The sequence below is a fragment of the Bufo gargarizans genome, chromosome 4, assembly GCF_014858855.1.
Source record: "Bufo gargarizans isolate SCDJY-AF-19 chromosome 4, ASM1485885v1, whole genome shotgun sequence".
In the NCBI taxonomy this organism is placed as follows: domain Eukaryota; kingdom Metazoa; phylum Chordata; class Amphibia; order Anura; family Bufonidae; genus Bufo; species Bufo gargarizans.
Window position 1 is genome coordinate 290,195,479 of NC_058083.1, and position 25,297 is coordinate 290,220,775.

The 25,297-nt window shown below is 42.5% G+C and overlaps 1 protein-coding gene across 3 annotated transcripts in view; it reads right to left on the bottom strand.

Annotated features, from left to right (window-relative positions):
* The window catches only part of CDK19 (cyclin dependent kinase 19), a 198,230-nt gene that overhangs the window by 33,734 nt on the left and 139,199 nt on the right, over nt 1-25,297 (bottom strand). The window lies entirely within an intron of this gene.

Genomic DNA, 25,297 nt, shown 5'->3' on the forward strand with positions numbered 1-25,297 from the left:
GAAATACGGAAACGGAATGCACACAGAGTAACTTCCATTTTTTTCCCTGACCCATTGGATAACCAGAACAGAGACGGAAAGAAAATACGTTCGTGTGCATGAGCCCTTACACAGAGAATGCTATCAATCACTGATAACACCTGCCCTGTGTACAGCTATCAGTGACTGACATATCTATGTATACATGCTTACACAGAGAATGCTATCAATCACTGATAACACCTGCCCTGTGTACAACTAGGCTATCTATGTATACATGCTTACACAGAGAATGCTATCAATCACTGATAACACCTGCCCTGTGTACAGCTATCAGTGACTGACAGCTATCTATGTATACATGCTTACACAGAGAATGCTATCAATCACTGATAACACCTTCCCTGTGTACAATGAAATCAGAGATAGACATAAATGTATAAATTACAGGTTTCACTGAATCTTTCCCACAAAACTATATATCAATCTGCTACCTCCTTCAGCTCTATAATATGTTGCCTGCAGATTACATAGCATTTTGTGATCATATGTAGGACCTCTTTAAGAATGAATCTTTTCTCTGTTGCCTCCTTCTGTTTCAATCTGCCCTTATTGTCATTTTCCAACTCATTTCTCTGATATTTATGTTTTTCAATTGAAAAAATGAGACGGCACTTCAACCTGGGGGCTGAAGCAGAACAAGAATACCACTTCTGGCATACAAAATGTTTATACACCTATTTCATTGTTTGGGGATTTGTTAGCATACATTCAGTGGACAAATGTAAAATAATATTTCTACTGAACTGCATGTAACAGGAGCCTTCTAAACCAATAGTCCTCTGGCTAAGAAGAAATGACTGCAGACGTACCGTACATAATGGAGTATATATAGGAATATGAGAGCGCTGAACAATATTTACCTACTCAAAAACATAAAATACATATGTTCATACACTGCATGTGGGGAAGTTTTTTTTATCATTGCACTCTAATTTTAGGCTAAAAATCTATTTTTCACTTGGACTTCATAAAAAAATTTCAACCATTTTTCCTCTACATCTTTACCTTTCAGTGCATTTGCAGACTGTTGCTTCCCTCTTCTAAGTGAATCCATCAGAGACCTGGTTTTACGTTTAAATCTGCAACACCCTAATCTCTGAACTCCTGACGGCTCATAAACACTAATTTAAACCAAATTCTTATCAAACTAATCATAATTTAGCTATAATGAATGTTCCTGAGCTATTGGGAAAGTACAGATAAAGGCTACAGATTGAGCCATCAGAGTAGCTCTCTGTCAGCAACAGGGGGAAGCAACAGTCTGAAAATGAAAGCTGTAGAGGAAGAACTGTTGAAAATGTTTAACACTTGAAAAACAGATTTTTAGCTCAAAAGAGTAGACTTCAATGATTAAAAATGCTCCCAAAGGTGTCCATAACAAAATTTCCTGTATAGAACAATTCAATAGTCACGCAAGAATTTCCTCCACTCATTCCTAACATAACAGCTGGAGTCTGACTCACAACCAAGTAAATTATCAGAAGAAACAGTACTCAGGCCAACAATGAAGAGAACCAATATAACATGCTACTTTTAGAGCAGGTTCTTAAGATGGTAAGAGCACTTGAAAAGTCAAAGACAATATATAGTATGTGTGTGCTGCTGGTGGAATCTTGCAGTTATGTTGGCAATTATGAGAAAGTATACAACCTGTAAATGGCAGGATACAGCATCATCAGTTAAAAGATTCTTCTATAGCATTGCTAGAAAATCAATGAACTATTTAGGTATAGATAAAGGAATGAATTATTCTGAATACTGCAGATCAAGTCATATATATATATATATATATATATATATATATATACACACTAGCGGAAAATGAAAAAAAGATCCCCTGAAAAACAATGCGATTGAGCTGAGACTGACATAGTATAAACTGCTAGAGGTGCTTAGTCAATGATCACACACCCAAGGTGGTGCACTCCTAGCAGGGTATATATTAAGGCACAGTCACATTAATACTAGGTGGCATCTCCCCTCACTGCCATATAGGCTACCACTCTGGCATGGTAACGGTGATAGAGATGCTGGATATACTCCTGTGTTATGTTATTCCAAGCACTTTAAACATGAACCCATAGTTCAGCCAAGGTGGTTGTTCGCTGCTGTGCACAGGAGATCTGTCGCTCCATCCAGTCCTAATCATTGTTGTGGGTGAGCAATCTGACGATCAAGCTGGCCAGGGGAGCTGCTGAATACCCTGAAGAGCACTTTGTGTAGCACAGGCAGTGTGTGGGTGTGTGATACCTTGTTACCCCATCTTCTAACTGAGTCAATAATGGCACTAGGACTGGTTCCACAATGTCCTGGACATGTTGAGTGCTGGTTAGTGCTCCCCCCATGAATAACAGATGGGAATTTGCATGGTAGCTAATGTTACATCACAACATGACACCTGGTGTTGGTGCTGTGTGTCTCTGCACTATGCGTAATGGCAGCTTTCATCACTGAACACCATTGTGTGTTATTGATGGCTGCCTCAGAGCCTGCAGGAGAGCGCCTACTGCCATCACGGACAGTGCAGAGACACACAGGACCAACACCAGGTGTCATCGTGTAGGGCACCATTAGCTACCACCAATACCCATATGGTATTCGGATTGGGAACATTGACCATCCTTTGGTATTTCCTGGATATTGTGAAACCAATCCTACTGCCTTTTTTGACTCAGGAGACATAGTGTTCCAACAAGCTAATGTCTGCCCACACACTGACTGTGCTACACAAGATGCTCTTTACGGTATCCAGAAGTTGCCCTGATTAGTTTGATTGCCAGATCTCTCTCACACTGACAATGTCTGGTACTGAATAGGGTGATGGATCTACCATGCACAGCAGCCAACAACAACTGTGGCTGAACTACAGGTCCAAGTTGAAGGAGCTTGGAATGACATAGCACATGAGGATATCAAGCATCTGTATGACCGTTCCCATGCCATATTCGCAGCCTATATTGCAGCAAGGGGAAATGCCACCCACTATTAATGTGACACTGTCTAAACATTTATCCTGCTGCAGAACCCAAAATAAAGGGTGCACCACCTTAGTTGTGTGATCATTGACCAAGCATCACTATACTTTGTCAATCTTAGCTTAAATGCATTAAAGGGAACCTGACACCTGGATTTTGTGAATAGAGCTGAGGACATGGGCTGCTGGATGGCCACTAGCACATCCGCAATACCCAGTCCCCATAGCTCTGTGTGCTTTTATGTCTTAAAAAAACGATTTGATAGATATGCTAATTGACCTTAGATGAGTCCTGTCCCTGAGATGAGTCCAGCGTGAAGGAGCCCAGCAGCATCCCGCATCCTCCGAATCTCCTCCTTGCTCTCCGACGTCACAAAGCTAGAGCGCCGTAATCTGACAATGCAGTTCATTCCCTGAGGCTGATGCTAGCACAGGGAAGGAACACTATGCCGACACTGCGCGTGCGCTAGCTCGCGCATCGCGAGATTACGGCGCTCTAGCTTTGTGATGTCGGAGAGCAAGGAAGAGATTTGGAGGATGCGGGGTGGTGCTGGGCTCCTTCACGCTGGACTCATCTCAGGGACAGGACTCATCTAAGGTTCATTTGCATATCTATCATATCGTTTTTTTTGAGACAATAAAAGCACACAGAGCTATGGGGACTGGATATTGCAGATGTGCTAGCAGCGATCTAGCAGCCCATATCCTCCGCTCTATTCACAAAATCCAGGTGACAGGTTCCCTTTAAAGGGAACATGTCACCAGGATTTTGTGCATAGAGCTGGGGACATGGGCTGCTAGATGGCCACTAGCACATCTGCAATACCCAGTCCCCATAGCTCTCTGCGCTTTTATTGTGTTAAAAAACAGTTTTGATCCATATGCAAATGACCTGATATGAGTCCTGTATCCGGAGATGAGTCAAGCGGAAAGGAGCCCAGCACCGCCCCGCGTCCTCCGAATCTCCTCCTTGCTGGCTGACGTCACAGAGCTGGAGTGCCGAAATCTCGCGATGCGCGAGCTAGCGCATGCGTAGTTCGTTCCCTGTGCTGATGCCAGTACAGGGAATGAACATGATGCCGACACTGTGCATGCGCTAGCTCGCGCATCGCGAGATTTCGGCGCTCCAGCTCTGTGACGTCAGCCAGCAAGGAGGAGATTCGGAGGACGCGGGGCGGTGCTGGGCTCCTTTCCGCTTGACTCATCTCTGGATACAGGACTCATATCAGGTAATTTGCATATGGATCAAAACAGTTTTTTAACACAATAAAAGCGCAGAGAGCTATGGGACCTGGGTACTGCAGATGTGCTAGCGGCCATCTAGCAGCCCATGTCCCCAGCTCTATGCGCAAAATCCTGGTGACAGGTTCCCTTTGTTTTCCAGGTGTTCTGCTTTCATTTTTCGGTAGTGCATAAGGCTATAACAACCATTAGTTTAATGATGCTACTGCTACACACAACAATAATGTGCACTTAGCATCAAGAATCACACTGCAATATATCTACGCATGTGATCAGCCAAGTTGCAGGCATTTCGAGATGGCCAGATGCTACTGACATAATGGTGCAACTGGCTGATGACCAAGCACATTCCAGATACAGAAACTCTGAACCAACCATCTATTTTTTATGTGTTACCTGAAATGACTTACTGGAAAATGTGGTGCTATTAGCTGTACATTACCTGACCAGTAACTGCATGTACGTGTGTATGCAGCCACAGTAATGCTGAAGACTGAATGGATAAACCCATTAATTATTGATTTATTTCCTGTTGCTTCTATAGTTCCAGAATTTATTCCACACAGCTGTTTAGAAGCACAGACACACTATGGCTAATAATAAGTAACAATAATTAGAGCACTCCTTAGTTTCAGGAAAAATTAATACTCCCTGGAAAACACACCGGGGAGGGCGTGCTTTCCCTGGTGTGATATACAACATTCACTTCTCAGTCTTTATTATACTTCTACAGCTAGTGAAAGGTTGTATATCAGATCGAAACGTCACTGGATAGCCTAAAATACTGTAAAACCAAATAAAAAGACAAACTCATTTTACCTGAAACGAAGGAGCACTCAAGTTGTTGGGAATATTAACAGTACCCGTGATTTTGCCTGGAGTGCCATGTACTATTTTGTCTACATCATTGCAAATTTCACAGAAAGTCAAGGAACCTATCAATGTATTTGTGGTGTGCGGGAGGAAGCTGGAGGGAAACCTGCACAAATATAAAGAGAACATACAAACTCAATGTAGATGTTGCCCTTGGTTAGGTTCAAAATCAGGATTATAGTGCTGCAAGGCAACAGTACTAACCACTGAGCCACCATTTATAGATGCAAAATATATTTAAAGGGAGTCTGTGAGCTGTTGACCATGTTAAACTGCTTACAGCACTAGCAAAAAAAACATACCTTTAGTGGAGCTTTGGTTATTAAAGGAGATGTCTCACTTCAGTAAGTGGCATTTATCATGTAGAGAAAGTTAATGCAAGGCTGGTTACGACCACCCTGTAAATCCAGGGTCTCTCTGGTGGCCGGCAAAGGAAGCAATATGGACAATCACAATACATAAGTAAGTGCCTTATATTAAATTTCTCTACATAATAAATACAATTTGCTGAAGTGAGACAACCCCTTTAAGACTAGTGAGAATATCAACTTTTTTTCTTCCAGGCTCCTTAAAGGGGTTGTGTCATTTCAGCAAGTGGCATTTATCATGTAGAGAAATACAAGGCGCTTACTATTGTACTGTGATTGTCCATATTGCCTTCTTTGCTTGATTCATTTTTTCATCACATTATACACTGCTTGTTTCCATGGTTACGACCACCCTGCAATCCAGCAGCAGTGGCCATGCTCACACACTATAGGAAAAAGTACTGGCCTCTCTGATCGCCGGGACCATGGGAGCTCATATAGGCTGGTGCTTTTTTCTATAGCATGCAAACAAGGCCACCGCTGATGGATTACAGGGTGGTCGTAACTATGGAAATGAGCTGTGTATAATGTGATGGAAAAATGAATCCAGCCAGCAAAGGAAGCAATATGGATAACAACAATATATTACCAAATGGCTTGTATTAACTTTCTCTACATAATAAAGGCTACTTGCTGAAGTGACACAACCCCTTTAAGGACCCAGTAGATGAAGTTTCAATGTGAAGCACTCTCTACTCTCTGCATTAAGGTGCTTTACGGTCTCTCCCTTCTACTCTGGTTGGAAGCTATAGCTGTCACTAAGGCTACTTTCACACTTGCGCTAGCAGGGTCTGGAAGGCTGTTCCAGCATGTTTGCCGTGCTGCATAGTGAATGGGGCTGGAGCAGACTCCCGGCAGCACACATGGGCTAGCGTTAGTACGGATCCGGCAGAATGTTCTCCTGCCGGACCCTGCTGGCGCGAGTGTAAAAGCCTATGAAGGGAGGGACTGTAAAGCAGCTGAATGCACAGGAGAGATTCACAGTGAAACAGTTCGCAGGAAACTGGCAGAATCAGAGTTCATATTCACACTACACCTGACTGGGGAAAAAAGCTCCACAAAGGTATCTTTGTCCTGCTCTCTTTCAGCTCCTACCTAGTTCAGTCAGCATCTTAGCATGGTCAAAACTGCTGACAGACTCTCTTTAAGAAACAAGCATGCAAAATGGGGTACATTCATAAGATTAATTGTGCCAGAAATTGGTTTAACTGATGTGTACCATATTTAGGAATTATTTTAAATTAAATAATTAATGACGTAAAAGGGTTGTGGGGAAAAGGCAACACAGTTATTACTGACTTTTACACCTATATATAGGAGAGCCATGAGGTAGAACAAGTGCATATAGCATTTTGTGAGCTGCACTTAATGTGTCATGTACTGTGCATCATTATAATACATTTTCCAATACTGTACCATTATGATAACTTTAGACCCCTTAAGAGCAACCATGACTTTCCATTGGAAGTGAATAGGTTAATAAAAATCCCCCGAGGGGCAGAACTACTGCCGCAGCAGCCATAGCAGGTTCTATAGGGCCTAAAGTGCCAATGGGGCCTGGGCCGTAATGGATGTAGGTCATCCATTACAGCCAGGACCTCACTCCCTGGCCTGTGCACTCCCCAGCTGGCATGATGCAGTGACAGCATCGCACCTCTTATGTTGAGTAGAAAAGTCCTCAAGCCAAGGATCATTCCCTGGCTTGTCCTTGGCCCGTGCATTCTCTCAGCCCAGCAGGCATGATGACGTCAATGCATCATGCTTGCTGCTGGGGAGGCGAGTATTAATGTTTTTTATTTTATTTAAACCAGTTTCCCTAACGTAGGGGAGACACTAAGGGGGAGAGAGGGGCACTAATGGTGGATGACTACTGTGTCGGGGAACTAAAGGGGCATAACTTTTGTGAAGGGGCCCCAAGGGGGCATCACTACTGTGTGTCGAAGCTAAGGGGGCAAAAATACTGTGTGCAGAAACTATGGGGGTATAACTACTGTGTGAGGGCACTCAGGTGGCATCACTACTGAGTGGGTGCAAGTTGTGTGGCGAGTGTGTGGGTGGTTTTGACTAGCCATGGGAGGGGAGGTTGCTGAGAGAGAGGGGTGTTCAAAAATCTGCCACTGGGCTCTACCTTTTCCACTTACACCCCTAGATGGCCCAGTATAAGCTCTCCACTGCTGTATTATGTGTAAAATGCACATATAACATAGCATATATGCTAATCACCCTTGAGTCGTCATGGGAACAATGCCACAATCCAGAAGTTTCTCTTTCCACTCCACCCCCAAGCTGATATTCCCCGGGCCACTTTTCATCACTATCAGCCCCCTCCAAGGGTGCGCTGCCTTGTATTCCCCTGGGCAAAAGGGTAGCGATGAAGCCTGACACAGCACATTGTCCATACCTGGTGAATACACTGGTACATTTGTGAGGTTAGAGGCTGGGCGATGTCATTAAACTAAGGAGGGACAGGTGTGGACACCAGACTAAGTGGCTTTTCAAGATAGCGGCACTGCACCCTTGTTCTTCAATAGAGATTAGCATAAATATTTCAGAAGCTCATTTTAAAAATAATGCAGCAACATAGAGTTTATACACAGGCATTTTTATTAACCTATTCACATACGGTATAATACCTTGGTGAAGGTTCTGGAGCCTAAAAAGGTGCGACAGGTTCACATTAGGATATCTTATGAGTTCATCTATGTGGATTTATAGTTTAGATAATTTACAAACCTTACAAATAACTCCATGGTTTTGTCTGTGCTTAAAGGCAGTATGAATAAAAAAAATCTGAATCACAGTAAAATGCAAGAATAACAGATTTACTTCTTGATCAAGTTAGAATTATCAATTAAAGGGGTTATCCAAGTTATGGTTAAATAAATTAAAACCTCATAAAAGTCATCAGGACATACATATATATTGGTTAAGCTTGATTTCTTAAGACAGAAACCCATACTTAGGGTCCATTCACACGTCCGTTTTTTCTTTCCTGATCTGTTCCGTTTTTTCAGGAACAGATCTGGACCAGATCTGGACCCATTTATTTTCAATGGGTCCTGAAAAAAAACGGACAGCACAATGTCAGATTTTTTTCAGGACCCATTGAAAATGAATGGGTCCAGATCTGGTCCAGATCTGTTCCTGAAAAAACGGAACAGATCAGGAAAGAAAAAACGGACGTGTGAATGGACCCTAACACCTTTTCATGGTTCTGTTATTGCTGTGTTTACATGCTGAGGGGGCGTATAACAACAATGCCTCAATGCCTCCCTCATGAATATTTGTGGGCGTGAACAATCTGACCTTCCCCTCACCCTGCTCTGCACAACCTAAGTTTGCATTAAAAAAACTGTCACATGATCATCTCCTAGCTCACACAGACAGATCTTCCTGTCACATTGCAGATACAGCTACAGCTCTGACACAGCTACAGCTCAGATACATCTATAAAATGGACATATATCTGTATATAAGCTATAGCTGTATCAAAGCTATAACTGTATCTAAGCTATATCTATATTATTCAGATATAGCTTCAATATGGATATAGCTTAGATAAAGATATATCTTGGTTGCAGATATAGCTTAAATATAGCTATATCTATATGATGGACAATAATTTCCATTTTTTTTTCTCCAGGGGGTGGTATTAACAGTGTAACAGGGACTTGTTGAGGGGGCCAGGGCTGTAATAACGATCCCCAGATGCGGGAGGGGAACGGGTAAACTGGCCTATGTGGGGGAAGGAGCCAGACACATACTGGAGAAAATGTATCACCTCGGCTCTGGTAAGTATCGCACATGCACGATCGCTTACCATCGCTGAGGCTGTGTGAGGAGAGCGAGAGAGGAGCGGGCAACCAAAGGCTCTGATGTCTCGTTTACAGAGCCGGGTCATTCCCTCAAGCAGGGAGAAGCTTGTAAACGAGACGTCAGGGCCTGAGCAGGGTTGATGACGTTAGGGGTCACATGAGCCAAATCGGAACTGGCTAAGCACAGCAAAATCACTAAACTAATTTACAAAACAGTTTAATATAATGATATAATAGTTATTAGCATACATTTATATAACTCGGATAACCCCTTTAAACCAAGGAAATGTTTGTCTGGCACATAACTGCTTAGAAGCTAGCACAGCATTAACTACGTGTTTTTGTTGGAGGATATCTTCAGAACTATCCGTGATGATAAGTGGCGTTTAAACAAAGTTAAAAAAGCACATAAATGACTGCACCTGATCAAACTCCACATTCTTCTAATCCTACTAACCACATGGTCATCATTATCGAAGAACTGCTCTGTCTCTCCCTTTGTAAGGCATTCAACACCTGCAGCTGTCACATCTAAAAATTTCCACACTGCTAAGGGACACAGCTGGCATCTAGTAACCAACATGTTTTTTCTTTTCTGAGCATGGAATGAAATGTCAGCTGTTATGTCACCATGCTATGGATCAAGATGTCCACAAAATATCTGCAAATTAGTGAGTAATAGTGAAAAGAAATTTGGGCACAATTCAACACATTTGTGTTCTTAAAGGGAACCTGTCACCATAAAAATACCAAGTAATTTGTAGGCAACATGTAATAGGGCAGGAGGAGCTGAGAAGATTGATATATAGTTTTATAGAGAAAGATTCAGTATAACTTGTCATTTATTCATTTATATCCATGCTCATTCTGAACTCTGAAGTCCAGGAGGTGGTCCTATCAGTGATGGACATCTATCTCTGTATACACAGTCATAGAGGGAAGGCTGTCAGTCACTGATTGGACCTCCTCCTTGACTTCAAAGCCCAGAACGAGCAGGGATATAAATTAATAAATTACACGTTATACTGAATCTTTTCCTTTAAAACTATATCTATATCAATATACTTAAATCCTCCTGCTCTGTAACATGCTGGCTTCGGTTCAGACATCATGTTCAGTTCCCTATAATATTATTTTTTGCTATAACATCACCCACAAAACCAGTTCCTTTCTGTAATATTCCAAGAAATAATATCAGATTTGTTGATGGTACTTAGGACAAGTAGAAAATGTCTGAATAGAATGATTACATATTCAAAATTTCTTATTTGCATATATACAACCGCATTTGAGAAATGTATCCAATGTTATCTAATGGTATGACCAATCAGGTTGGGCCACATTATATAAAAATCGTATTAAGAGAGGACCCAGCGACAAGATGATAATTTCAATTCAAGAACCACACAAGGACAGGAAAAAGGGGAAGGGACACCACACAGCTGAGCAGGAAAGTACAGTTGAGCGATAGCACAATCATATAATTGTGCATAAGTATATTTACACATCCTATATATGTTTTAGTTTATTTCATGTTGTGGTTACTGTAATATTGTATGTATTGTCTTACCAGCCTGCTCAATTAAGAACTTTATAAGGCCTCTTTTACACGGGCGAGAATTCAGTGTGGGTGCAATGCGTGAGGTGAACGCATTGCACCCGCACTGAATCCGGACCCATTCACTTCAATGGGGCTGTGCACATGAGCGGTGATTTTCACGCATCACTGGTGCGTTGCGTGAAAATCGCAGCAAGCTCTATATAGTGTGTTTTTCACGCAATGCAGGCCCCCCCATAGAGGTGAATGGGGCTACGTGAAAATCACAAGCATCCGCAAGCAAGTGCGGATACGGTGCGATTTTCACGCATGGATATAAGGGAAAATATTAGCATTCTTAATACAGAATGATTAGTAAAATAGTGATGGAGGGGGTAAAAAATAAAAAACAATTAATAAACTCACCTTAATCCACTCTCAGCCTGGCATGTCTTCTTTTATTTTTAATTTTTATGAAAAGGACCTGTGGGGACATCACTGTGCTCAACACATGGTCCATCACCATGGTAACAGACCATGTGATGAGCGCAGTGACGTCATCAAAGGTCCTTTAGCCAGGTCCTGAAGAAAGTAGAAAGAAGAGGAGATCCGCTACGCGAACAAGCGGATGGGGCGAGTTAAATTTGTTTATTTTTTTTAACCCCATAATGGACATTTTACGAAGCATTCTGTATTAAGAATGCTATTATTTTCCGTTTAAACCATGTTAAGGGAAAATAATAAAATCTACACAACACCGATCCCAAACCTGAACTTCTGTGAAGAAGTCCGGGTTCGGGTCTGTGTACCAAACATGCCGATTTTTCTCACGCGCGTGAAAAATCCACTAAAACACTTTGCACTCTTGCAGAAAAATCACGCATTTTCCTGCAACGCACCCGCATCTTGTCCGGCCCTCACACGAGACGCACGTGTGAAAGAGGCCTAAGGGTAACTGCACATGGTGTGGATTACGCACGTTTAAACCACGGCATAATACAGTATCACCAAAGTGTATGAGATTTCCCAAATCTCATGTACACTTTGCTCCTTTGTTCTGTGCGGAAACTCTTTATGCTGTTATATCGTACGGATTTCACCCTTTTAAATGCAAGGCTGAGATCAGCGGCAGAACCTCAAATCCATATTAAAAAAAACACAAGAAACACATGTATTTTTTGTGCAGATTTGGTGACATGCTATGCCTATTGAAATTACAATGTGAATGTAACATAACATATATATGTCACTAAAGAATGTTTTATTTTAGTTCTTTCCTGTGGTAAAACAAAAGTACCATGCAATAATAAAAAATAAATGATGAATTTAAAAACAGATTAGGGGCTCTCAGAAAGGAAACACCTGTACAATAAGTTCAACAAGCCTATAACTTCTCAAATTCTACAATGTTTTGTTCTGAAAGTCTTAAACTAAACACTAATCTCATAAAATATTTCCCACCTGCTGAAACAAAACATTATATTTTTCCTGGCACTGAAATGCCAAAATCTAAGAGCCAAGAGCATGCATGCTTCATCTGCCTCTTTTTATTAGGATATTTCCTGTTGTTTTTGACATGTGAGCCTCAGATAACACAATAAAAATACAAGACAAAAAAGTGTCGAAATCAATTTCACTGTGTTCCCCTTTCAAAAAGTTCATTGGTTTTTAGTAAGGTTTTATTTTCATCTATAGAAATTTTTTATTTTTTAACCCCTTAAGGACCCTGCCATATTTCACCTTAAAGGGAACCTGTCATGTGGATATTTGATTATAATCTAACTACTTATATACAATCATTAACTACAAAAAAGTGCCTTAGATGTATTCACTTACTGGTGTGACAGATGGTTACCTCATAATATACACACAAAGATGCCGCATGCCGCATGCTAATGAGCTGTTTCGAGTCCGGCGTGAGGTCATCGAGTCCAGCGTATATTTAATTCAGAGCTATAGCCACTCCCCTGCCCACCTGCGGCTGGTTCATATGGAAACAAACTGTCACTCAGCAGCAGGTGGGCGGGGAGAGTCAGGAGCTCATGAATATTCATGACTCATCATTATCAGCTGGAGCTTTTCAACACAAGATGTTGGCAGATTGACTGGGTCAATTAAAGACAGTGACCCAGCATTTTGCTAAGAGAATCAGTCACTTATTTATGTTGCCCTTAGTTAGGACACCATAAAACTGGTGACAGGTTCCGTTTAAGGCCCGGGCCATTTTTATATGTCACTTTATGTGGTGATAACTTTAAAATGCTTTTACTTATCCAGGCCATTTTCTCATGACATATTGTACTTCAAGACAGTGGTAAAATTGAGTAAAAAAAATAATATTTTTTATTTATAAAAAAAATATAAAAGTAATACCTTCAAAAATAGTTATTACTTTACATTTCTAATTATCTACTATATGTTTGGATTATTTTCTGAATGCCATTTTATTTTTTGGAGGACGTTAGAAGGCTTCGAAGTCTAAAAGCAAATCTTCCAAAACCCACTTTTTTAGGACCAGTTCAGGTCTGAAGTCACTTTGTGAGGCTTACATAATAGAAACCACCCAAAAATGACCCCATTTTAGAAACTACACACTTTAAGGTATTCAAAACAGATTTTACAAACTTTGTTAACCCTTGTTGTTCCACAAGAATTAATGGAAAATGGAGATGAAATTCCAGAATTTCACTTTTTTGGCAGATTTTCCATTTTAATAAAAAAAAAAACCCATTAACATAGCAAAGGGTTATCAGATAAACAAAACTCAATATTTATTGCCCTGATTCTGCAGTTTACAGAAACACCCCATATATGGACTTAAACTGCTGTACGGGCACACAGCATTGCGCAGAAAGAAAGGAATGCCATATGGTTTTTGGAAAGCAGATTTCACTGGGATAATTTTAAGCTGCCATATCACATTTAAAGACCCCCTGATGCACCTCTAGAGTAGAAACTCCAAAAAAGTTACCCCATTTTAGAAACTACACCCCTCAAGGTATACAGAACTGTATTTACAAACTTTGTTAACCCTTTAAGTGTTCCACAAGAATTAATGGAAAATGGAGATGAAATTTCAGAATTTAACTTTTTTGGCAGATTTTCCATGTTAGGCTACAGATCCGTCCTGACACACAATGTAAGTCAATGGGGACGGATACGTTTTCACTGACACAATATGGCACAATAGATGGTGTTCAAGACAGATCCGTTTTGGCTATGTTAAAGATAATACAAAGGGATCCATTCTGAAAGGATGCATGAGGTTGTATTATCTGAATGAATGCATTTGTGCAGATCAATGACAGATCCACACCAAACACGAGTGTGAAAGTAGCCTTAATCCATTTTTTCCAGTTACAAAGCAAGGGTTAACAGCCAAACAAAACTAAATATTGATGGCCCTGATTCTGGTCGTAAACTGCTGTACGGGCACATGGCATTGCTCAAAAGGAAAGGAACGCCATATGGTTTTTGGATGGCAGATTTAGCTGGACTGTTTTTTTTTACACCATGTCCCATTTGAAGCCCCCCAGATACACCCCTAGAGTTGAAATTCCCCAAAAAGTGACCCCATTTTGAAAACTACGGGATAAGGTGGCAGTTTTGTTGGTACTATTTTAGGGTACATGTGATTTTTGGCAGCTCTATATTACACTTTGTGAGGCAAGGTAACAAAAAATTGCTGTTTCACACCATTTTTATTCTTTGTTATTTACAACGTTTATCTGACAGGTTAGATCATGTAGTATTTTTTATAGAGCAGGTTGTTACGGACGCGAGAATACCAAATATGACCTTTTTTGGTTGTTTGTTTCGGTTTTACATAATAAAGCATTTTTTTTTTTAAATCTTACGGACGCGGCGATACATAAATAAAAAAAAGTTTACATATTAGGTAAGTTTTACACAATGATATCATTTTTGAAACAACAAAATCATGTTTTAGTGTCTCAAACATCTGAGAGCCATAGTTTTTTTTTTTTGGGCGATTGTCTTAGGTAGGTGCTCATTTTTTGCGGGATGAGGAGACGGCTAGATTGGTACTATTTTGGGGGGCATATGCCTTTTTGATCGCTTAGTGTTGCACTTTTAGTGATGTAAGGGGACAAAAAAAATGTTTTTTTTTAGTACAGTTTTTATTTAAATTTTTTGACTGCGTTCACCTGAGGGGTTAGTTCATGTGATATTTTTATAGAGCCGGTCGTTACGGACGTGGGAATACCTAATAAGTATACTTTTCATTTATTTATTTAACCCCTTAAGGACTCAGCCCTATTTCACCTTAAGGACTTGGCCATTTTTTGCAAATCTGACCAGTTTCACTTTAAGTGCTCATAACTTTAAAACGCTTTGACTTATCCAGGCCATTCTGAGATTGTTTTTTCGTCACATATTGTACTTCATTACAAGGTTTAGAACTTTAGAAGCAAATATTTAAATTTTTCTGAAATTTACAAAAACCCAATTTGTAGGGACCACTACAGCTCTGAAGTCACTTTATGAGGCTTACATAATAGAAACCACCCAAAAATGACCCATTCTATAAACTACACCCCTCAAGGTATTCAAAACTGATTTTACAAACTTTGTTTACCCTTTAGGTGTTGCACAAGAGTTATTGGCAAATGGGGATGAAATTTGAGAATTTAATTTTTTTGCCTAATTTTCCATTTTAACCCTTTTTTCCACTAACAAAGCAAGGGTTAACAGCCAAACAAGACTGTATCTTTATTGCCCTGACTCTGCCGTTTACAGAAACACCCCATATGTGACTGTAAACTACTGTACGGCCACACAGCGGGGCGTAGAGTGAAAGGTGCGCCGTTTGGTTTTTGGAAGCCAGATTTTGCTGGACTGGTTTTTTGACACCATGTCCCATTTGAAGTCCCCCTGATGCACCCCTAGAGTAGAAACTCCCTAAAAGTGACCCCATCTAAGAAACTACACCCCTCAAGGTATTCAAAACTGATTTTACAAACTTTGTTAACCCTTTAGGTGTTGCACAAGATTTAATGGAAAATAGAGATACAATTTCAAAATTTCACTTTTTTGGCAGATTTTCCATTTTAATATCTTTTTTCAAGTAACAAAGCAAGGGTTAACAGCCAAACAAAACTCATTATTTATGGCCCTGATTCTGTAGTTTACAGAAACACCCCATATGTGGTCGTAAACAGCTGTACGGGCACACGTCAGGGCGCAGAAGGAAAGGAATGCCATACGGTTTTTGGAAGGCAGATTTTGCTGGACTGGTTTTTTTGACACCATGTCCTATTTGAAGCCCCCCTGATGCACCCCTAGAGTAGAAACTCCAAAAAAGTGACCCCATTTTAGAAACTACGGGATAAGGTGGCAGTTTTGTTGGTACTAGTTTAGGGTACATATGATTTTTGGTTGCTCTATATTACACTTTTTGTGCGGCAAGGTAACAAGAAATAGCTTTTTTGGCACAGTTTTTTTTGTTATTTACAACATTCATCTGAAAGGTTAGATCATGTGGTAATTTTATAGAGCAGGTTGTCACGGACGCGGCGATACCTAATATGTAGACTTTTTAATTTATTTATGTAAGTTTTACACAATGATTTCATTTTTAAAACAAAAAAAGTTTTAGTGTCTCCATAGTCTAAGAGCCATAGTTTTTTCAGTTTTTGGGCGATTATCTTTTGTAGGGTCTCATTTTTTGTGGGATGAGATGGCTGTTTTATTGGCAATATTTTGGGGTGCATATGACTTTTTGATCGCTTGCTATTGCACTTTTTGTGACGTAAGATGACAAAAAATTGTTTTTTTTAAACCGTTTTTATTTTTATTTTTTTACGGTGGTCATCTGAGGGGTTAACTCATGTGATATTTTTATAGAGCCGGTCGATACGGACACAGCGATACCTAATATGTATACTTTTTTTTATTTATGTACGTTTTACACAATGATTTCATTTTTGAAACAAAAAAAATAATGTTTTAGTGTTTCCATAGTCTAAGAGCCATAGTTTTTTCAATTTTTGGGCGATAATCTTGGGTAGGGTCTCATTTTTTGCAGAATGAGATGACGGTTTGATTGGCACTATTTTGGCGTACATGCGACTTTTTTGATCACTTTTATTACCTTTTTTGGGAAGTAAGGTGGGCAAAATTTCAATTTTCTCATAGTTTTTTTTTTTTTATGGCGTTCACCGTGCGGGGAAAGTAACATGACCGCTTTATAGATCAGGTCGTTACGGACGCGGCGATACCAAACATGTGTAGGGAATTATTTTTTTTTTTTTTCATTTTTAATTAGTGATAAATGTGTTTTTTGATTTTCACTTTTTTTTTCACTTTTTCTTACTTTTTTTTTACCCAGACCCACTTGGTTCTTGAAGATCCAGTGGGTCTGATGTCTGTATAATACAGTACAGAACTCTATATAGGGTTCTGTACTGTATTTTACTTACACTGAACAGATCTATGCTTTTAGCATAGATCTGTTCAGCACCATGGACAGCAGGACGCCCGAGCAGGCATCCTGTTGCCATGGGAACCTTCCCCGTCTGCCACAACTTCGCAGACGGGGAAGGGTAAGGACTGGGGCTTCGGGGGGCTGTCTGGGGGCTCTCTCCCTCTCTTATCGGGGGGCTGCAAAGGCACAGCAGCTCCCCCGATGGGAGAGGGAGGGAGCCGCATCTTACTGTTAACTCTTTCCATACAGCGGTCCGTACGATCCCGCCTACCGCACCGCCCGCCTCCCGCACCACCCCGCCCTGCACCTCCCACCAGGCTAAAATCATGCAGGGGTGCAGGGGGGGGGGGGTGATAACTATATATTTGAGCCACTCTAAAGTTTCTGATCGCCGCGGTCAGGGACCGTGGCGATCAGAAACAGCAGAAATCGCAACAAACCGCAGGTCTGAATTGACCTGCGGTTTGCTGCGATCGCCGACACGGGGGGGTCATATGACCCCCCCCAGGCGTTGTGACAGGATGCCGGCTGAATGATTTCAGCCGGCATCCTGTGCGGATTAACCTCTGGGGGCGCCACAATCTCAATTTAAACTCATGACGTACCAGAACGTCATGGGTCCTTAAGGACTCGGGATCCATGCCGTACCGGTACGTCATGGGTCCCTAAGGGGTTAAGTTTTACACAATAATATTTTTGAAACAAAAAATAAATAAATCATGTTTTAGTGTCTCTATATTCTGAGAGCCATAGTTTTTTGGCGATTGTCTTAGGTAGGGTATAATTTTTTTGCACGATGAGGTAAAGGTTAGATTGGTACTATTTTGGGGTGTATATGACTTTTTGATCGCTTGCTATTACACTTTTTGTGATGTAAGGTGACAAAAAATTGCTTTTTTATATACAGTGCAGACCAAAAGTTTGGACACACCTCATTCAAAGAGTTTTCTTTATTTTCATGACTATGAAAATTGTAGATTCACACTGAAGGGATGAATTAACACATGTGGAATTATATACATAGCAAAAAACTGTGAAACAACTGAAAATATGTCATATTCTAGGTTCTTCAAAGTAGCCACCTTTTACTTTGATTACTGCTTTGCACACTCTTGGCATTCTCTTGATGAGCTTCAAGAGGTAGTCACCAGAAATGGTCTTCCAACAGTCTTGAAGGAGTTCCCAGAGATGCTTAGCACTTGTTGGCCCTTTTGCCTTCACTCTGCGGTCCAGCTCACCCCAAACCATCTCGATTGGGTTCAGGTCCGGTGACTGTGGAGGCCAGGTCATCTGGCGCAGCATCCCATCACTCTCCTTCATGGTCAAATAGCCCTTACACAGCCTGGAGGTGTGTTTGGGGTCATTGTCCTGTTGAAAAATAAATGATGGTCCAACTAAACGCAAACCGGATGGAATAGCATGCCGCTGCAAGATGCTGTGGTAGCCATGCTGGTTCAGTATGCCTTCAATTTTGAATAAATCCCCAACAGTGTCACCAGCAAAGCACCCCCACACCATCACACCTCTTCCTCCATGCTTCACGGTGGGAACCAGGCATGTAGAGTCCATCCACTCACCTTTTTTGCGTCGCACAAAGACAAGGTGGTTGGAACCAAAGATCTCAAATTTGGACTCATCAGACCAAAGCACAGATTTCCACTGGTCTAATGTCCATTCCTTGTGTTCTTTAGCCCAAACAAGTCTCTTCTGCTTGTTGCCTGTCCTTAGCAGTGGTTTCCTAGCAGATATTCTACCATGAAGGCCTGATTCACACAGTCTCCTCTTAATAGTTGTTCTAGAGATGTGTCTGCTGCTAGAACTCTGTGTGGCATTGACCTGGTCTCTAATCTGAGCTGCTGTTAACCTGCGATTTCTGAGGCTGGTGACTAGGTTAACTTATCCTCCGCAGCAGAGGTGACTCTTGGTCTTCCTTTCCTGGGGCGGTCCGCATGTGAGCCAGTTTCTTTGTAGCGCTTGATGGTTTTTGTGACTGCACTTGGGGACACTTTCAAAGTTTTCCCAATTTTTCGGACTGACTGACCTTCATTTTTAAAGTAATGATGGCCACTCGTTTTTCTTTACTTAGCTGCTTTTTTCTTGCCATAGTACAAATTCTAACAGTCTATTCAGTAGGACTATCAGCTGTGTATCCACCTGACTTCTCCACAATGCAACTGATGGCCCCAACCCCATTTATGAGGCAAGAAATCCTACTTATTAAACCTGACAGGGCACACCTGAAAACCAAAGCTCATCAAGAGAATGCCAAGAGTGTGCAAAGCAGTAATCAAAGCAAAAGGTGGCTACTTTGAAGAACCTAGAATATGACATATTTTCAGTTGTTTCACACTTTTTTGTTATGTATATAATTCCACATGTGTTAATTCATAGTTTTGATGCCTTCAGTGTGAATCTACAATTTCATTTTATGTCATGAAAATAAAGAAAACTCTTTGAATGAGAAGGTGTGTCCAAAATTTTGGTCTGTACTGTATATATATTTTTTTTACAGTGTTCACCTGAGTGGTTAGGTCATATGATATTTTTATACAGCCAGTCGATACGGACGCAGCGATACCTAATATGTCTATTTTCCACAATTTTTCCCCCCTTTATTTTGGCAAAAGGACATTTTTTTAACTTTATTTTTTGGGTGGTCTCATCCCCTTTACAATGCATGACAATACACACTGTAATACACTTCAGCCTGCATGCCTGTGAGATCCAGGGGGCAGGATCTCACAGGCTCTCCTGAAAGGCAGCTACGATGCCTAAGGAAGGCATCAGGCTGCCTTCCCTGATATCGGGTCCTCGTCACAGCAGCGCCAGGATCCGATAGCCACTCCGCAGATGTCTGAAGCCTGTACGTGCCTTGGTCAGCGCTGACCATGGCCATGCAGGGGTTATGCGTCGGCATCGGTGATATCTGAACCCAACCCGCTGATCGGGCAGGCGCAGCTCCTGCACCCCCTTGATCAAGATGATGTACATGTACTTCTCTGGTCCTTAAGTCACGTCCAGAGAGAACGCACATGTACGTCATGGGTCCCTTAAGAGGTTAAGGCAGTATTTATCAATATTCCTAAGCCAAATACGTTCTACTCAAATAAATTATGTCAGAGTAACGCACATTATGATCCCCTTACTGTACTGTAGGACACTGCCTTACATTTACCTCTCAAAGGGGTTTTCCAAGATTTTTTTACTCATTACCTATCCCTTAGGATAGGTCATCAGTATCTAATCTACCCTCCAATCAGCTGTTTGAGAAGGCACTGGTGCTCCTCTGAGCGCCACGGCCTTCTCTCAGCTTTTCAAGTGAATGGGGCTGAACGCAATACCCAGCACAGCTGCTATAGAATGCACAGTGGTGTGCTTGGTAAGCACTGAGAAAGCTGCAGCACTCACAGGAGCGATGGCGTCTTCTCAAACAGCTAATCTTTAGGGGTCCCAGGTGTCGGACCCCCACCAATAAGATACTTATGAGCTATCCTGAGGAGAGGTCATCAGTAGGGCTGCAGCTATCGACTATTTTTGTAATCGGATATTCTACCAATTAATCCAACGATTAATCGAGTACTCTAATAACAAAAAACTAATTAAAAGAACGTTTTCCTTTATAAAAACTCATCAGCCCACCCGTGCCATCAGCTTTCCTTCCCAGTGCCATCAGCTTCCCCCCCCCCCATGCCATCAGGCTTCCCCCTATTGCCATCAGCTGCCCCCCGCCAGGGCCGTCCAGTGAATGACTGTAAATACTTCCAGTTCTGAAGACTCCAGCGGCTCAGGATCAGTGCTCTGGGCTGGAAGTGGGCACCGCTCTGCAGGAAGGAGACCAGGGCTCGGCTCACCCTAGTGTTACAGTGCACCCCAGCACCCCACAGTATGCAGTATAGCACCCTATAGTATACAGCACCACACAGTATGCAGTTTAGCACCCCACACTATACAGTACCCCACAGTATATAGTAGAGCAGTATAGCAGCCCACAGTATACAGCACCTCACGGTATACAACACCTCACTGTATACAGCACCCCAAACTATACACGATACAGCCCCCCACACTATACAGTACAGCAGTATAGCACTCCCCCCACTATACAGGCCCCCCCCCCCCACACTATACAGGCCCCCCACAGTATACAGGCCACCACACAGTATACAGGCCCCCACACAGTATACAGGCCACCCCCCCCCCCCACAGTATACAGCCCACCACACAATATACAGCCCATTACACAATATATAGCCCACCACACAATATACAGCCCACCACACAATATACAGCCCACCACACAGTATACAGCCCACCACACAGTATACAGCACCCCACTATACAGTAGTTTACAGTATATTAACATAACAGCCCCTGTCACCTTTTTCTGATGTAATCTTTACACAAAAAAGCTCCACAGTTAACTTCTGCAACACTCAGTAGGACCTGTGATGACCTCATAGCCATGTGACCAGTAATTGCTAGGTTACTGGTCACATGGTAATGATGTCATTAAGGTCCTAGAGCAAAACTCATTAAGGTCCTAGAATTAAGATCATTAACACAGTACGATCATGATGCCTGTGTAGCCGACAGCCTGACACCCGGGGCAGTAGCTAGCAGGGCTCAAGAGGCAGCTGCCTTGGGTCCCCCAGGAGCAACTGGGCCCAGGGCAGCTGCCCCTTTTGCCCCTTGGTAAAGACGGCCCTGCCCCCCCCCCCCCCACTGCCATCAAACTCCCCCCTAGTGCCATCAGCTGCCCCCAGTGCCATTAGGCTCCCCCCTAGTGCCATCAGGCTGCCCCTCCAGTGCCATTATGCTATGCTCCCCCCAGTGTTATTAGCTGCCCCCCCAGTGCCATCAGCTGCCCCTCCAGTGAACATCAGCTGCTCCCCCCAGTGCCATCAGCTGCCCCTCCAGTGAATATCAGCTGCCCCTCCAGTGAATATCAGCTGCCCCTCCAGTGAATATCAGCTGCCCCTCCAGTGAATATCAGCTGCCCCTCCAGTGAATATCAGCTGCCCCTCCAATGAATATCAGCTGCCCCTCCAGTGAACATCAGCTGCTCCCCCCAGTGAACATCAGCTGCTCCCCCGTGCCATCAGCTGCCCCACCCCCCAGTGCCATCAGCTGCCCCACCCCCCAGTGCCATCAGATTCTTCCTCCGTGCCATCAGATTCTCATCCAGTGCCATCAGCTGCCCAACCAGTGCCATCTGCTGCCCCCTTAGTCCCTTAGTGCCATCAGTGGATCAGCTGCCCCCCCAGTGCCACCAGCTCCCCCCCAGTGCCACACGCTGCCCCCCCAGTGCCACCAACTGCCCCCCCCCCCCCAGTGCCACCAGCTGCCCCTCCTAGCCATGTCACCAGCGCCAGTGAAATAAAATACTTACCTCTCCTGTAGCGGCCCTGCCGACACTCCAGAAATCTTCCATCCTCTTCTTCACGCACTGCACTGGGACCTGATGTCACACAGCGTCAGGTCATAGTGCGCGCTTATGTGCACTATGTCCTGAGGATGTTTGTATGTCAACTTCTAGTGCAGCGTGGTGTGGGCCGGCAGAGGACCATGGAGCATGAGTATTGAGTAACAGCAAAAAATTTGCATCAAGGATTTTTTGTGTCGAGTTACTAGATTCAATCACGTAATGGTTTCAGCCCTAGTCATCTGTATTTAAATCTCGGAAAACCCTTTTAAAAGTTAATGTACTACAAGTTGAGAAGAAAAGAAATAGGCCAAAAAAGGTGGTCATAGTAATGACCCTTCTCTTTTCCAGGATTTAATATCCACTTTACTGGAGCTGACTATAGGAAACCAACTAAACGAAAACTTAGCCAAGTTAGACCCGATAATTAGCCAAATCATTTGATGAACAAGCAAACGCTCATTCATCAGTTGAAAGCATTGTTGATGCGGTTCCCTAAATCACTAGCTATATCTCTCTCTGGACGGGGCATTGCACTGTACTTTATTCTTTCCCGTAAAGAAAAATTATTATAGGATACTAGTATCTTCCAGCAGCCTCTAGTCCACTTTTCCCTGCTTTCCTGCAGTCCTTTAAAACTCAGTGTACAAATCAAGGACCAGGAGGAGGAATATTCCGCTGTAATTTCTCTCTCATTTTTTGTAAGACTGCATGCTGTGACGGGGTGGAGTAGCATAAGTAAAGGCCTATATTAGACCTACAGATGCTGCAGGCGACTGCCGGGAAGGAAGTGTTCCATTCCGGCAATCGTCTGATCGCTAGCTGAGGAGACCACTGCTATTGCCTGCACCAACCTCCTCCACAGGATGAGGAGGAGTGATCATTATGCCATTGCTTCTCCCCATGCTGTCTAGTTGTTTGCCGGCAGCATCATAATTAGATAGCAAGATCTGCCACCAGCAAACTATCATTTTTAAGCATGCTGAAAGATTTTGATTGCCCAATAAATGAGAGTTTGCATGTTCAGTATTAGACTGCCGTATCATCGCTAACGAGTGTACCTGCAAACGCTTGCTAACAATAAACTGTCCGACAATTGGCGAGTCTAATATAGGTTTAGGGCTCACGAATGTGTGCTGGTTGGGCCCATATTGCAGCTCGCAAACAGCAAGTCTGAAATGTACGGGCCCGGCAGTTTTTGCACACCACGGGTCCGCAATCTGGAAGGTCCGGTGCGGAACGGAGGCACAGAACTACTACGGAGTGCTTCTGCAGGGTTTCTCTCCGTGGCTCCACACCGCAAAAAAAAACAACAAAAAAAAAAAAACATGTTCTATTTTTTGGTGGTTCAGATGAGTCACGGGCCCATTAAATTTGAATGGGTCTGGATCCGTCTGCTGAATCCACACAGATGTTGCCCGTGTATTGAGAACTGCAAATTGCGGTCCCCAGTGCACAGAACGGCCAGGCAAAGGCTGTGTGCATGAGCCCTTAAGGAGTTGACTGATTAGGTCAGAGTGCTACTATCAAATCACAAAGAGTTGTTAAATCAAAAGGTATGTATTTTAAAATGCACAGAGGGATAGAAAGATATCCCAAAACATGTCATATGCAGAGTTTCTGGAAGTCCTAGATTTATTATACAGCAACCTAAATAGCACAGATCCTGGGTCTTCCACACAGCCTACAAGAAGTCCACTGTCTGGATTGTGTGATGACCACTGACCAGACCAAATGACAGGAGCAAAGATGGGGAAAACAAAATGCTGTTTTAGCTGCTTCTGTCATTGCCTCTTTCATTAAGGCCTCTTTCACACTACAGTTTTTTGCGTTCCGTATACGGTCCGTTTTTTGCGTTCCGTATACGGTCCGTATACGGAACCATTCATTTCAATGGTTCCGCAAAAAAACGGAATGTGTTCCATATGCATTCCGTTTCCGTATTTCCGTTTTTCCGTTCCGTTGAAAAGATAGAACATGTCCTATATTTGGCCGCAAATCACAGTCCGTGGCTCCATTCAAGTCAATGGGTCCGCAAAAAAAACGGAACACATACGGAAATGCATCCGTATGTCTTCCGTTTCCGTTCCGTTTTTTGCGGAACCATCTATTGAAAATGTTATGCCCAGCCCAATTTTTTATATGAAATTACTGTATACAGTATTTGCCATACGGAAAAACGGAACGGAACAACGGAACGGAAACGGAACCACAACGGAAGCAAAAAACGGAACAACGGATCCGTGAAAAACGGAACGCAAAACACTGAATTCAACATACTGTAGTGTGAAAGAGGCCTAAGTCTGGGCCGCAATCATCATGTGATAAGCACAGGGGAATGAACCAATACAGTGATGCTGCTACGGAAGGATGACTGAGTACAGTCTTTCAGCCAATAAAATATGCAGTACAGGGATAAAATAGGATCTTTTTGATAGGTGGGCATTGTTGGATAGCAGTAGTAACATGATATATGAATAAGCCAGTGAAACACTACAAGTCCCATAAATATGATTATGCTGATGAGGGGGAGGACGCAAGATGCACAACATGTGTACTGTTTGGAAAAAAGTCCAACC